Genomic DNA, 12,816 nt, shown 5'->3' on the forward strand with positions numbered 1-12,816 from the left:
TGGCCCCCAGACCATCTCCCCTGCCTATTAGTTACTCAGCTGGGGGGAAAATAAGGTAAATAAAACTGTTCTGAAGGGAGTATAGGGCCAAAGGTTAAATTCTAGGCAAAACCAAGGTAGAATGAGAGAGAATATCTGGGTACAAAAATAAAAATGATGGCTAAAAACTTTGATTGGAGAAAAATGTGCAGTTAGGGTTAGTGACTTCTTTCCCAAAATGTGTTTCCTTTAATACATATATGATGTCTTCCTTGAGTGGCCTCTGTGAAATATATAGAATCATGCAGTCTTCTATTTTACAGATGACTTAAAAGATGATTTACTTAAAGCTATTCATTGTTAGAATTCCTGGTCCCGCATTCAAACCAGGCATGTCTTGATTTTTTTCTGACATCTTTTAATCCCTCTGCTCGATTTTAATGGCACATATTTATCCATACAATTAAAATGAGTTTAAATTATTTTGTGATGTCTCTTGAGATAACCAAAATCTCTCTGGGATGTATTAGAACCAGGGCTATGAAATACTATGTTTCTTCCACTGGTGTACATCATAGAACTCCTATTCAAGTAACACCCATTTCTAAATTCTAACTTAGAGACCAGCTGTGAAAGATTGTTGAATTGGATTAGAATCCCCAAATTTCTTGGACAAGTGTCTTCCGGTGATTTTCAGGTATATATGTCCGAAGAGAATCAGAGTAGGAAGTTTCGGCTGATAGGTCTTCCTTCCAAACTCCTATGGACAAAGGTCATTAGAGAAAACATGTGAAATCTATTAAGTATGCTTATCTCTGAGACTTTCTTAATCCACATGTGGGGATCTTCTCTTCTTAGATCTAGAATTACAAACTAAGAAAGATAACCTTCTCCTTACACAAATTGGTAGTGTTTTTGCCAAAACGGTAATGGGTGGTCCCGTTCTTTCTGAAGTCCTGTTTGTGCACGTATGGAATGAGGAATTCAGCATATTCCTGCAATTTGTTTCGTTGACAGAATTTAAAAGGTATTAACACCATTTTACCGATCTTGCCAATTAAAATATTAATGCTTCTCCAAGACTTTGCCATTCCGACGGTGACTCTAGGCAGGTACGAGGCACACGAAAGCAGGCGTCGGCCGGGCAGTGCCCGCGGCCGCGGGTCCGAGCTGACGATGCTGCGGGCGCCGGATCTTTGTGCGCTCCGCTCCCGGCTCCCGCGTGCCCGCACGTACGTAGCTTTCACGTGTGTGTTGATATGAAGTGCATGTGTGGATATGTAAGAATATGCTCAAATTTGGGGAGAGGCGCGGAGCACAGGACGGCGGGAAGGTGGGTGTGGGCGTGCACGGCGGGCCGGGCCGGGAGGGAGCCCGCGCCGAGCCCGAGCCCGAGCCCGAGCCCGCAGCGCGGCCGGCCGGCGGGCCACACAATAAAGCCCGGGGGCGGCGGGCGGGCGGCGGTGAGGAGGCCGGGCCGGCGAGCGGCCGCCCCGCTCAGCCCGCCATGTGAGCGGCGCCGCGGCCTCGCAGGACGCAAAGTTTCCCGGCAGCGGCGGCGCCTCAACTCCGCGCCCAGCCACGGCCCGCCGCTCGGCGAGGAGACACCGTAAGTGCGGCGGCGGGGCCTCAGCGCTTCCCTCGCCGGGTGCTCGCGGGTTTCTGTGGTGGAGGCTTGTAAACATGGCGCCCCTGAGGCGCGGAGCCGGAGCGGGGAGGCCGGGTCCGCGGAGCCGGGGAGCCAGGGAGGAGGCCGGGCCCGTGGAGCCGGAGGTCGGGAGGTCGGGGAGCCGGGGCGGGCGGCAGGGAGGCCGGGTCCGCGTAACCGGAGGCGGGGAGGCCGGGGAACCGGCGCGGGCGGCAGGGAGGCCGGGCCCGCGGTGGCTGGGAGGCCGGGAGACCGCAGCCCCCCCGCTCCCCGCCGGCCCTGGCCCGGAGGAGGCGGTGGCGGCGGGAAGGAGGCGGCGCGGGCGGCGGGCCGGGCGCGGAGGGGGAGGGCCGGGCGCGGCGGCGGCGGCGGCGGCGAGGACCGGAGCATAATGGTGGGAGACACTCGGCCTCGGTGGCGGGGCGGGGGCGGGGGCGCGGGCGGGGTGTCCGAGGCGGGGTGTTTGTGGAGCTCGGGCCCGGCTGCAGCTTCTCGGGCCGCGGGCGTGACCGCTGCTCGCCCCCCGCAGACAGCGCCGAGTGGACGGCGGAGCTTTGTTTGCGTCGGGCAGGGGCCTGCTGGTCTGCGGGGGTTCGGCTGCGCCCCCCGCCTTCGGCCGGCCGGGGAAGGGCGGCCGTGCAGGAGGAGGAGGCCCCGCAGGAGCAGGACGGCGCGGGGCCTGCACGGGCCGCGAAGCCGGGGAGTCGCGTGAGCGCCGCCCGCCGGGCCGGTCCTCCCCGCGCGCCCAGGCCTCGGGGCCAGCGGTTCGGCTCGGGGTCCGCCGGGACGCGGCCCTGTGAGTTTGGGGGCGGGTGGGGGGCGGGCGTCTGCCTTGACGGCTAGTTGTTGGGAGCGAAGGCCGCGGCTGGGCAGGGTGGTCCCCAAGGGCCCAGACGAGGCCTGGTCCCCGGGGCTGGGAACGGGCGGCAGCGAGGCCTCCGCCTCCTCCGCAGATCCTCCCGGGCCCCCAGGACCGCCTGAGTGTCCGCCACCCATCCCTACGGGCGTCCGGAGGGGAGCTAAGCTGGGGCGGAGCAGCCGGCCTGGGACCCCAACTTCCGCGTGGACTGTCCCCTTAACGCCTTTCTGGCCCAGCGCTGGAGGCGCTCACGGTGTGTCCGTGGTGCCCGGTGTTATGTACGGTGGGGGTGTGATACCCAGTGTGTCCATGGTGGTCGGTGTTACGTACCGTGTGGTCATGGTGCCCGGTGTGTCCGTGGCGCCTGGTGTTATATGCTGTGTGTCGGTGGTGCCCAGTGTGCACCTGGTATGTGGTGGGGCATGATTCCTAGTGTGTGCATGCTGCCTGGTGTGTCCGTGGTCCCGAATGTGTGCCTGGTGTTATATACCGTGGGAGCATGCATGATACCCGTTGTGTTTCTGGTGCTCGGTGTGCACCTGGTACTTGGTGTTATATGTGGTGGGGATATCATACCTGGTGTGTGCATGGTACCTAGTTGTCTCTGGTGCCTGGTGTTATATACGGGTCCACATGGTTCCCGGTGTGGGCATGTCATACCTGGTGTTACATACTGTGTGTTCGTGGTGCTTCGTGTGCGCTTGTGGGGTGTGTACATAGTACCCGGGGTCCTGTGAACTCAAAGCAGGTACCCTGTTGAGGGATGGTTGCCTGAAGGTTGGAGGGGCCCGCTTGGGTCAGATTTTTAGAGGCCCACAGGGCTTATGAGGTTTAGGTCCTGGGTCCGCTGGTCTGCCTCACCCAGGTGTTCTGCATCCTACAATAAGCGGTGTCCTGTGGAAACAAGAGACTGCTTAAAAATAATTTAGTCTGTTTAAAGGCAGAAAGTAAAACGTTTTTCTTTTAAACCGAGAAATGTAGTAGTTGTAACTTAGTAATTATGGGATGCATAACCTTTTCAGGTTTTTGGGTCATTGATTGTAATTAATGGTTTGAAGTTAACAGAGAGATAGTCTTGGTTGTACTTTAAAAGTTTGAGTGCTTTCTGATAAGCACGGTCACCTTTGTGACTTTTCTGAATTCTAACTTGTAGAAGCAGGAGATAAAATATGAATTTTGTACAGGCATGTTATTTTCTTTGTCTTTAGCGTTGATTAGTCATTATTTTGGTGGACTCTTCTTTATAAGATGGCCAAGTTAGAGAATCAGAGGTCAGAAAATATGGGCTGTGATTATGACAGAATCAATAAAATATTTTTCTTGCTTAACTCCATGCATGATTAACAGAGGATCTCTATTGTGGTACTTTTTCCCCTTAGATGTTGTTCATATGTTTCTCCTTAGATGTTGTTCATATGAAAACGGAATCTCCCTTTTACATTTTGTAATTGGGCAGTTTATTCAGTTACCTGTTGCAAGGTGGTTAAATAAACATATATGTGAGTTCTCCCAGCTTTACAAAGAAAATCAATTAAAATGTTAAAATTATCTCCTTAGTTCATATGCAATATTCCTAAGATATCATTACGTTGATACTTTGAGTGTATGTCATCTTGCATGTTTCCATGAATTGACCTGTGTTTATTTGAACTCTCACCTTTTTGTAACAGTACCCACTTTTCCTTTAAGGGTTGTTCAGGTAGTGTATAAGAGAGACATTCATACCCTTTGGCATACCTAAATTGAGACACTGATTGAAGCTAATTAAGAATTTTAACATTTGTAATAAAGTATCAAATACTGTCCTACTGTTGCTTAAAGCCCTAAACCTCTGGTATCAGATTTTGTTTAACTACCCCTACCAGCCTTCAATTGAATTCTCCATAGAAAACATTTAAGCCAAGAGGCTGTATCTGGAAAAAAGGAGAAAATGTTAAGGAGAAGAGTCTGACTTAAAAAAAAAAAAAAAAAAGTTTCACTGTTTGAAAACCTTAACTTGGACTTAACGTTGAATTTTTTTACAGGTTGATTAGATTCTTGTAATTTGGAGGTAGTATAGCAACATGAGTTTGAGGCCAGGTGACTTGGGTCTGAATCTCACCTCTGTCATTACTAGCAGAGTGATCTTGGGCAAATTATTTAAACTTGCCATGCCTGGTCTCAGTTTCCCCATCTGAAAAACAAGGAGTTTAATTGCTATCCGTATCTCTTACATGAAGACTTTCAGTTACTTTGTTTCAGTGGCATTGTCAAAATTTCAAAACAATTGAAATCTGCTTTGGTACCGTGATTCTGTGAAGATCGATAGTGATCTGAAGGTTCTCCATATCATCAGTGGTCTGTCTTCCTTTGGTCTTGATTTTTGAAATGTTTTTGTATCCACAAGTTTATAACATAAATGAGTACCATGATGAAAATAGGCATCATATATTGTATGTTTACCAAGTGTCAGCCATTGTGCAAAGTTCTTTATGTACACTATCCCACTTTTAAATATCATACATGTGATCATCTTAAAAGCATAGCAGTCTTCCTTTTAACTGTGTAAGGTTCCACCTCCTTGTAGCACACCCACACCCCTCAACACACATACATACTCTCTAGAATAAGAAGTGAATGAACTATCAGTAGTAGTTTTTTGAGAGAATATGATCCATATAACATACAGGCTTGAGAATCTCTGTGATAAGAGGTGAAATGATAGAAATGAACATAATGGAAGGGAGATACAAATTGAAATCTAAATACCCATCAGTATGATGTAATATCTCACATGTAGTATCTTAAACATATGTGCTGCCTTAAGGAAAGATCCTTTTGGGTGTGTGTGTGCCTATTACTGATTTTCCACTTAGAAAATTCTTGGAAAGCTATTTACAGGCATACCTCAGAGATACCATGGGTTCTGCTCCAGACCACCGTAGTAAAGGAGATATCACAATAAAGCAAGTCATGTGAGATTTTTGGTTTCCCAATGCATATAAAAGTTATATATACACTATACTGTAGTCTGTTAAGTGTGCAGTAGCATTATGTCCAAAAACCAGTATACATACCTTAATTAAAAAATACTTTATTGCTAAAAATGCTAACCAACATCTGAGCCTTTAGTGAGCTTTAGTAGTCACATCAAAGATCACTGATTACAGATCACCATAACAAATACAGTAATAATGAAAAAACTTAAAATGTTGCAAGAATTACCAAAATGTGACACAGAAACACAAAGTGAGCAAATGCTGTTGGAAAAATGGCGCCAGTAGACTTGCTCAATGCAGGGTTGCCACAAACCTTCAGTTTGTGAAAACAGTATTTGTGAGGGCCTGTAAGGTGAAGTGCAATAAAATGAAGTATGCCTGTAGTTTGTATTGTGAAAATGCTGTACAATATTTGATATCAAATTACTTACAAATGCAAATAAATAGTATGCAAAATTTAAAAAATATTTATTTGGAAATTAAGAAAATATTTGTAGAGACCATTATGTATTTAGTAGGGAAATTTAGCAAATTGTTAGGCTTAGGTATTCAACTCAATTTTACAAATCTAATTTATGTTCAACTAGTAAATATTTAGACATCATTCATTGTATTTTGGGGGTTTGTTTTCTATTCATCAATACATAATGGCTAATCATTTGCCTAACTTCATGTGAAATTAAAGAAATAGACAAAGAGATTAATAGAAATGACAAAGGTAATGGAATACTGTCATATCAGCATTTTTAAGGGATCATATGGACTCATCTGTTCTTCAGAGATGAGAGGAATATATTGAGTAGATTACCTTGTACTCTTACATAGTAGTTGGAAAAATGTGTTGCTGAAAACTTATACATAGTGTTTTAATTTTGTAAACTGAGTAATATTTAAGTATAATAAACTAGTTTTGTTTTAAAGAAATGCTTTTATAGTTGTTCCATAATGTTTCATAAGAGCACATTAAAATATATTGTATTTTCTTGTAATAGGTAGAATATGTTTTGATATCTTGAGTTCATTCATTGTTATTTATTGAAACTGCTATGTGCTAGACACTTGCTAGATAACACAGTTACTGAAGCAAGTGCAATAAAGTGCAACAAGAAATTAAGTACAGGTGCTATGGAGCAATGTTTGTGAGTTAGGGTACATTGTATTTGAGCTGAGATTACTTTTGAAGTCTTAACACTGATTTCAAATTCATTCTAATTTGTAACTTTGCGACTTTATTAACTACTTGAGGATTTAAAAAAAATTATTTAATTTTTGGCTGCGTTGAGTCTTTGTTGCTGCACGCGAGCTTTCTCTAGTTGCAGCGAGTGGGGGCTACTCTTCGTTGCGGTGCGCGGGCTTCTCATTGCGGTGGCTTCTCTTCACAGAGCACGGGCACTAGAGCGCACAGGCTTCAGTAATTGCAGCACGTGGGCTCAGTAGTTGTGGCTCACGGGCTCTAGGGTGCAGGCTCAGTAGTTGTGGCACATGGGCTTAGTTGCTCTGCGGCATGTGGGATCTTCCCAGACCTGGGCTCGAACCCGTGTTCCCTGCATTGGCAGGCGGATTCTCAACCACTGCACCACCAGGGAAGCCCCCACTTGAGGATTTTTAAAAACAACTTTGTTATAATTAGTAATTTTTTTTTGTTCTCCTGATACTATCTAAGCACTAAGATAGTCCCACTTAAAACCTGTAATATTTTTTCCTAATTTGACCTGCTTGTGTGCTAAGTAAACTTAAAATAGAATTTAAAGAAGGAAGACTCTTCTTTCCTATCCAAGCATTTATCATGTAAACAAAAGAAAGATATATACAAATAGTTAGAAATGGATTTGTTTTGAGAGCTTGTTACTTAATACCAACTCTCACAATTGGGATTTAAAATGCTATATTTTTAAAATGAGGAAGATACTGTGGTGTATTGCAAGATAATATGTCATAAATACATTGTACTTCGATTATGTACACACATTATGTCCCTTTAGAAGTCTTCTTTGTAAGCAGTTTTTAGAAAGCTGTTTATCATTGTAAAGGTATTGCTTGTGGCAGCACCATTGTTTGTAAAGGAAGGTGTCATTGAGCACATACTATCCTAGGCAATTTACATACTCCATTTAGTTCTCACAGCAGCATAATGAGGGAAGTATTTATTATAGTATGATTATATGATAAATTACAATATTATACAGCACAGTTATAAGTATTATATAACTTATAATAGAGAAGAGACTTGGAAGAGTTAAGTTATTAGTGCCTGGGGTCACACAGAACACATGATCAAATGGGTATTTGAATTCACGTCTATGACTAGCAAACCTATACTCCATTTAAAACAAAAAAATTATTTATTTACTTCCTCCCTCCCTCCCTTCTTTCCTTCCTTCCTTGGGTCTTCGTTTCTGCGCCGGGCTTTCTCTCATTGCGGAGAGCGGGGGCTACTCTTTGTTGTAGTGCGCGGGCTTCTCATTGCGGTGCCTTCTCTTTGTTGCAGAGCACGGGCTCTACGCGTGAGGACTTAAGTAGTTGTGGCACGTGGGCTCGTTAGTTGTGGCTTGCAGGCTCTAGAGCTCAGGCTCAGTAGTTGTGGCGCGCGGGCTTAGTTGCTCCACGGCGTGTGGGATCTTCCGGGACCAGGGTTCGAACCCGTGTCCCCTGCATTGGCAGGCGGATTTTTAACCACTGCGCCACCAGGGAAGTACCCCTATACTGCATTTGGCTGCCCTGTCTCCCTAAAACTCACCAACTTCTTGGATCTTTGTACTCATACACTGTCATCTTACAAGTATACATTTATGTCTGCAAAAGTATGGAATAGTAACAGAACGTGAAACTATGCTCACTCTTCTTTCAAAAGTAGGAGGTGGAAAGAAAGGAATATTAGAAACCTCCTGGTAATCAGAACATTCCATACGTAAAGTTCTGGTTAATTCCAGTTTCACTGGTAATGACAGCTCGTAACCTAAGAACAAGCATAAATAATTGGCTCATTTTCTTGCTGTAACTATTGGCAACTCACATTATGAAGATAACTTGCCACAGGGTGTGTGGGGGGAACTTACAATCATTTTAATACTTACGTATAGGAGAGAAATGTTTGAAAATATTTGAAATTAACTTTACCACTAAAGTTTTTGTGCTGCATTAGAAGGGGCAGTCATTGTCTTGAGGAATCTTTTAGTATTCCTCTGTTGCATAAGTTCAATTTGGATTGAAATAGCTAATTTCTTGAAAGTTACTCTAAGTGCTGAGGCTTCAGGAGTCAGTAGGTGTTTATTGTCTAAAATAAAATAGTGTGAAGCATATGGTGAAGAGAGACATAGATCAATTGAGTTGTAGCATGCCCAGGTTCAGATTGTGTTGATGCTCATCAGCGGGGATATTATATAAGGTTTTCTCATATTTAATAGTTATAGAAAGATATTTTAAAAAGAAATAGTCTTTTAATGAAGGCTAAAGTATCTCAGCTTGAAAGCTATTATGAACGCTTTATTTTTTTTGTAGATTCTTGATTTATCTGCTTGTTGATTGCTTTTCTGTCTCAAAACTGTATCTGAAAAATGCTGTTAGGGAGATCAAGTTCTTAATTTTCAATTGAGTTTTGACATGGAGCCCTTCTCAAATTAGTATTGAATATATATACTTTAGCTGGCCAGTACTTGTGGTAGGAACAAGTGAGATTGATTTATTTGGGCTTGCCATTGATACCATATTTAAAAGGTTTTCGGGGCATTTTATTTACTATTAGAGACGTTATCTTTTTAAATTGTAGAGGGTATAAAGTTTAAAGTGGTTTATTTTTCTACTGTACTTGTAATTTAACATTTCTTTTATGTTTAAAAATGTCACACTTAGTGTAATGTCAAAATACCTGATATCTTTTATTTTGAAATAACGTATTTTCTTATTCTGCACATATATTTTCTACACATACAGTTCTGAAGAAGCCTCTCGATTGTGATCAGTATTCGTGTTAGGTTGTTTTAGTTAAGAAACTTGCATTTGAGTAATTTGAAAGTTAAATTTTATTTTCTTATGATTATTAAAATAAACCTAGCTTTAGTCTCAGTTATTTCCTAGTGAATTAAAAGCTGAACAACCGGGCTTCCCTGGTGGCGCAGGGGTAAAGAATCCGCCTGCCAATGCAGGGGATACGGGTTCAAGCCCTGGTCCGGGAAGATCCCACATGCCACGGAGCAGCTAAGCCCGTGTGCCACAACTACTGAGCCTGCACTCTAGAGCCCGCGAGCCACAACTACGGAAGCCCGTGTGGCTAGAGCCCGTGCTCCACAACAAGAGAAGCCACCGCAATGAGAAGCCTGCACACTGCAATGAAGAGTAGCCGCTGCTCGCCACAACTAGAGAAAGCCTGTGCGCAGCAATGAAGACCCAACGCAGCCAAAAATAAATAAATAAATAAATAAAATATTAAAAAAAAAAAAAAGGCTGAACAACCACCAGTCCAGTTTAAAGGCAGACTTTCTCTTGATTCATTTGCGTATTTTAAACAAATGTTAACGAAAAAATACTGTTGTAAGCCTTATTGAAGTAGTACTTGCATCTTATTTGTTCTTTTAAATAAATTCTTTGGGATTTTGGATGACACATGGGAAGCTCTTGATGGTACACTGGTTCTCAGTCATGACTGAGCATCTGAATTACTTTTTTTCTTAACAAAAACATTAAGTCAGAATCTCTGGGGATGGGTCTGGGTTCTATTTTAAAGTTCCAGTTGGGATTTTTTTTTAACTTTTAAAGTTACAAATTTTTATTTTTTTAAGTAGGCCAAGTACATATGACGACTTCTAGAAAGTTCTTTTTATAATGGTTTATAGAAAATGATGTACTCTACAACCTTCAGCTCTCTGTCTCAGAAATTATTTTTCAGGAATCTTATTCTTGAAGTTTCCTACACAGGATAATCAAAATAGCCTGAAAAATAAATATATCCCAGAAGAAAACCTCAAGTCTTTTCAGGTTCCTCAGAAATGCTCTGGTATTGTCACTCTGCTGATGGTCAGGGAAGGTGGATAGCAAAGGTGGGGTTGGTTGGTGTTTCCTAATGGTCCTGCATTGTGTCTGAGGCAAATGATGTCCGGGGGTAGGCTGCCACCCAGTTCAGTGTCTCTGAGATTTCCTGTAGTTTGAGCAGTGGCCAAGTGTTCCTGCAGGTTGTGGAGTAAGCTTGTGACCCTGACAGGCATCAGAAGCACTTGGATGTCTTTCCCTGGGCGATTATGCCAGCCATGGTGAAGTTGTGCCTGCAGGCGATAGTGAGACCATCTGAGGAGGTTTTCCTGGCACTGCTGCTTAGCAACCTGGGTATCCTTGGCTTTTGTCTGGATTTCAGGTGATCCTTGATGTTCCTACAGATTGGGGGTGTCATTTCCACTTACAGGTTGTTCCCCAGAGATAGGGCCAGAGCAGGAGCAGATTCATTGTCTAAACTGAGTACCAGAAGATTCTGAGGGAAGAAGCCTGTGAGCTGTGAGATTCACTGTCACTGCAGTCACTGATGACCAGTATCTGTGTTCTCTCCTGTTCTTGCACTTCTCCCTCAGCATGCTGAGGCTTCCCAGTGGGCTTCCTGAGGACGTATGGAGAGCCTGAGAATTTGCACTGGTTTCTCTTCCTTCCTCTCTAGTGCAGAATCCATCAGTCTTCGGAAGTCAGGGCTTTAGAGGAGGAGGAGTGGCCTGGAGAAGCCTCATTTGGCCTGGTGCTGACTGTTGGTCTTCAAGTTCTGAGCAGGTCATTCGCTCTTCCAGCCGGATGCCACAGCCTCCTCTGCAGGCCGTTTCCCACTGACATCAGTCCTCTCGCTTTTGTCTATTTTAAAGTGTGTTAAGTCAGATTGTCTTAAATAAACATAAATTTCTCAGTTTTAGATTACCAGATATGTTCAAGAATTATATTGGTTGCTCTTGTCAGAACTGCATTTTTAAATAAAATATTCCTATAAAATTGGACCTTGCAGAATAGAGTGGAAAATGTTAGATGGGTATACTATTACAAATTATTTTATATACTGTTTGTTCCTAAGTAGAGATACTATTTCATAGAATGATTCTAAATATTATAATAATAGGGAGGGAAGAGGATCTGACATCTGATTCATAGAGAAAGTAATTGACTAAAAAATTTGAATTCTACCAAATGAAATGCTGAGCTGAAAACTGGTCACTGCGGTCTCTGCTCTGTCTCCTCAACTCAGGGAGACCACAGGCTCTGTTCCTGTTTTCTTTCCCTGCACTGTGGCCTGAAATCTGCTAATAGGCAGTATTCGGAGACAATTGTAAACCTCTCCTCATTCATTTTCCTTCTCCCAGAGCTTATAATCCTGTCATCAGGATATTTTGGAGTCTGTTCTTAGTCTAATTTTCTAGTCTTATCTCCTGTTGCCCTAAGTAAAACTTTTACTTCAGCCAGTTATGTTTACTCTTTCAGTAAGTGTTTTCTTTAATGCACAAGTAGTACTTTTACATTAATAATACTTTATAACTTTTGCTCGGGTATCCTCCTTTCCCCTCCGCATTCTGCCCCCAGTGCTGAAGTTAGCTTAAAATTTAATTTAAAATTTGTTGGCATTTGAGATCTCTATCAAGTTTCATCTTCTCCATCTTATTGCTGTCCCACAGTGATCTGTCCCCTTACAGCATTTAAAGTTTGCCTCAACTAGTTCTTATTCTATATTGCCTTTTATAATCGTCTTATAATTATCTTACCTTCCTATAATTATCTTATTTTCCCAGTTCCTTGACCTGAGAACACTAACTTTTAAAATTTCTTTATAATACCTAGTACAGTGCTGTACATATAGTAGGTCACATAAGTGCATGTAGATAGACAAAAGAATGCCCCTTTATCTTTTCAGTGCCTACAATATATAGGCAAAACCCGAATTCTGGATGAATTTACCCTAACAGCCTGCATGCTGGTAGAGGGAAACTACAGAGCTCATGACACTGTATGTAGGTTCTTGGAAACCAACATACATGGTCATCTGGGCTCTCAGACTTTCTCTGATCAGTTCACTGTCCACTTTCAATAATGACTTACTAAACTTTCTTCACTTTCCTCACACCTCTCTACCCCCCATTACTCTTGTAGAGGAGTTTAGCCTCTTTTTCCAGAGGAGAAGGAAGGCTTCCTGTGGGAAGTAACTTGCTTTACTCCAGATCTGCAGACATGCCTGCCCTCACATCTCCTTCTCTCATTCTCTTCACCTCTGTCTCTGTAGATCATCCCTTCTGAAACCTCTTACCTATCTCATTTGCATTCCCTTCTATACTTGCTCTCTTCGATTTTCATTTAGATATACTCTGACATCATCTCACCGTTACAAAACAAACAAAACA

At 43.3% G+C, this 12,816-nt stretch overlaps 1 protein-coding gene across 19 annotated transcripts in view; it reads left to right on the forward strand.

Moving 5' to 3' along the window:
• The first annotated feature begins 1,096 nt into the window (after positions 1–1,096).
• ZMYND11 (zinc finger MYND-type containing 11) overlaps positions 1,097–12,816 on the forward strand; it is a 127,617-nt gene continuing 115,897 nt past the window's right edge. For 12 of the 19 annotated variants that reach the window (XM_082448696.1, XM_082448715.1, XM_082448699.1 and 9 more), the window contains exon 1: positions 1,319–1,588. The gene's annotated coding sequence lies outside the window, so the exon portion shown is untranslated. The other 7 variants (XM_082448712.1, XM_082448697.1, XM_082448705.1 and 4 more) reach the window with 7 other exon arrangements.

This window comes from Balaenoptera physalus, assembly GCF_965194825.1.
Source record: "Balaenoptera physalus genome assembly, chromosome: 2".
NCBI lineage: Eukaryota > Metazoa > Chordata > Mammalia > Artiodactyla > Balaenopteridae > Balaenoptera > Balaenoptera physalus.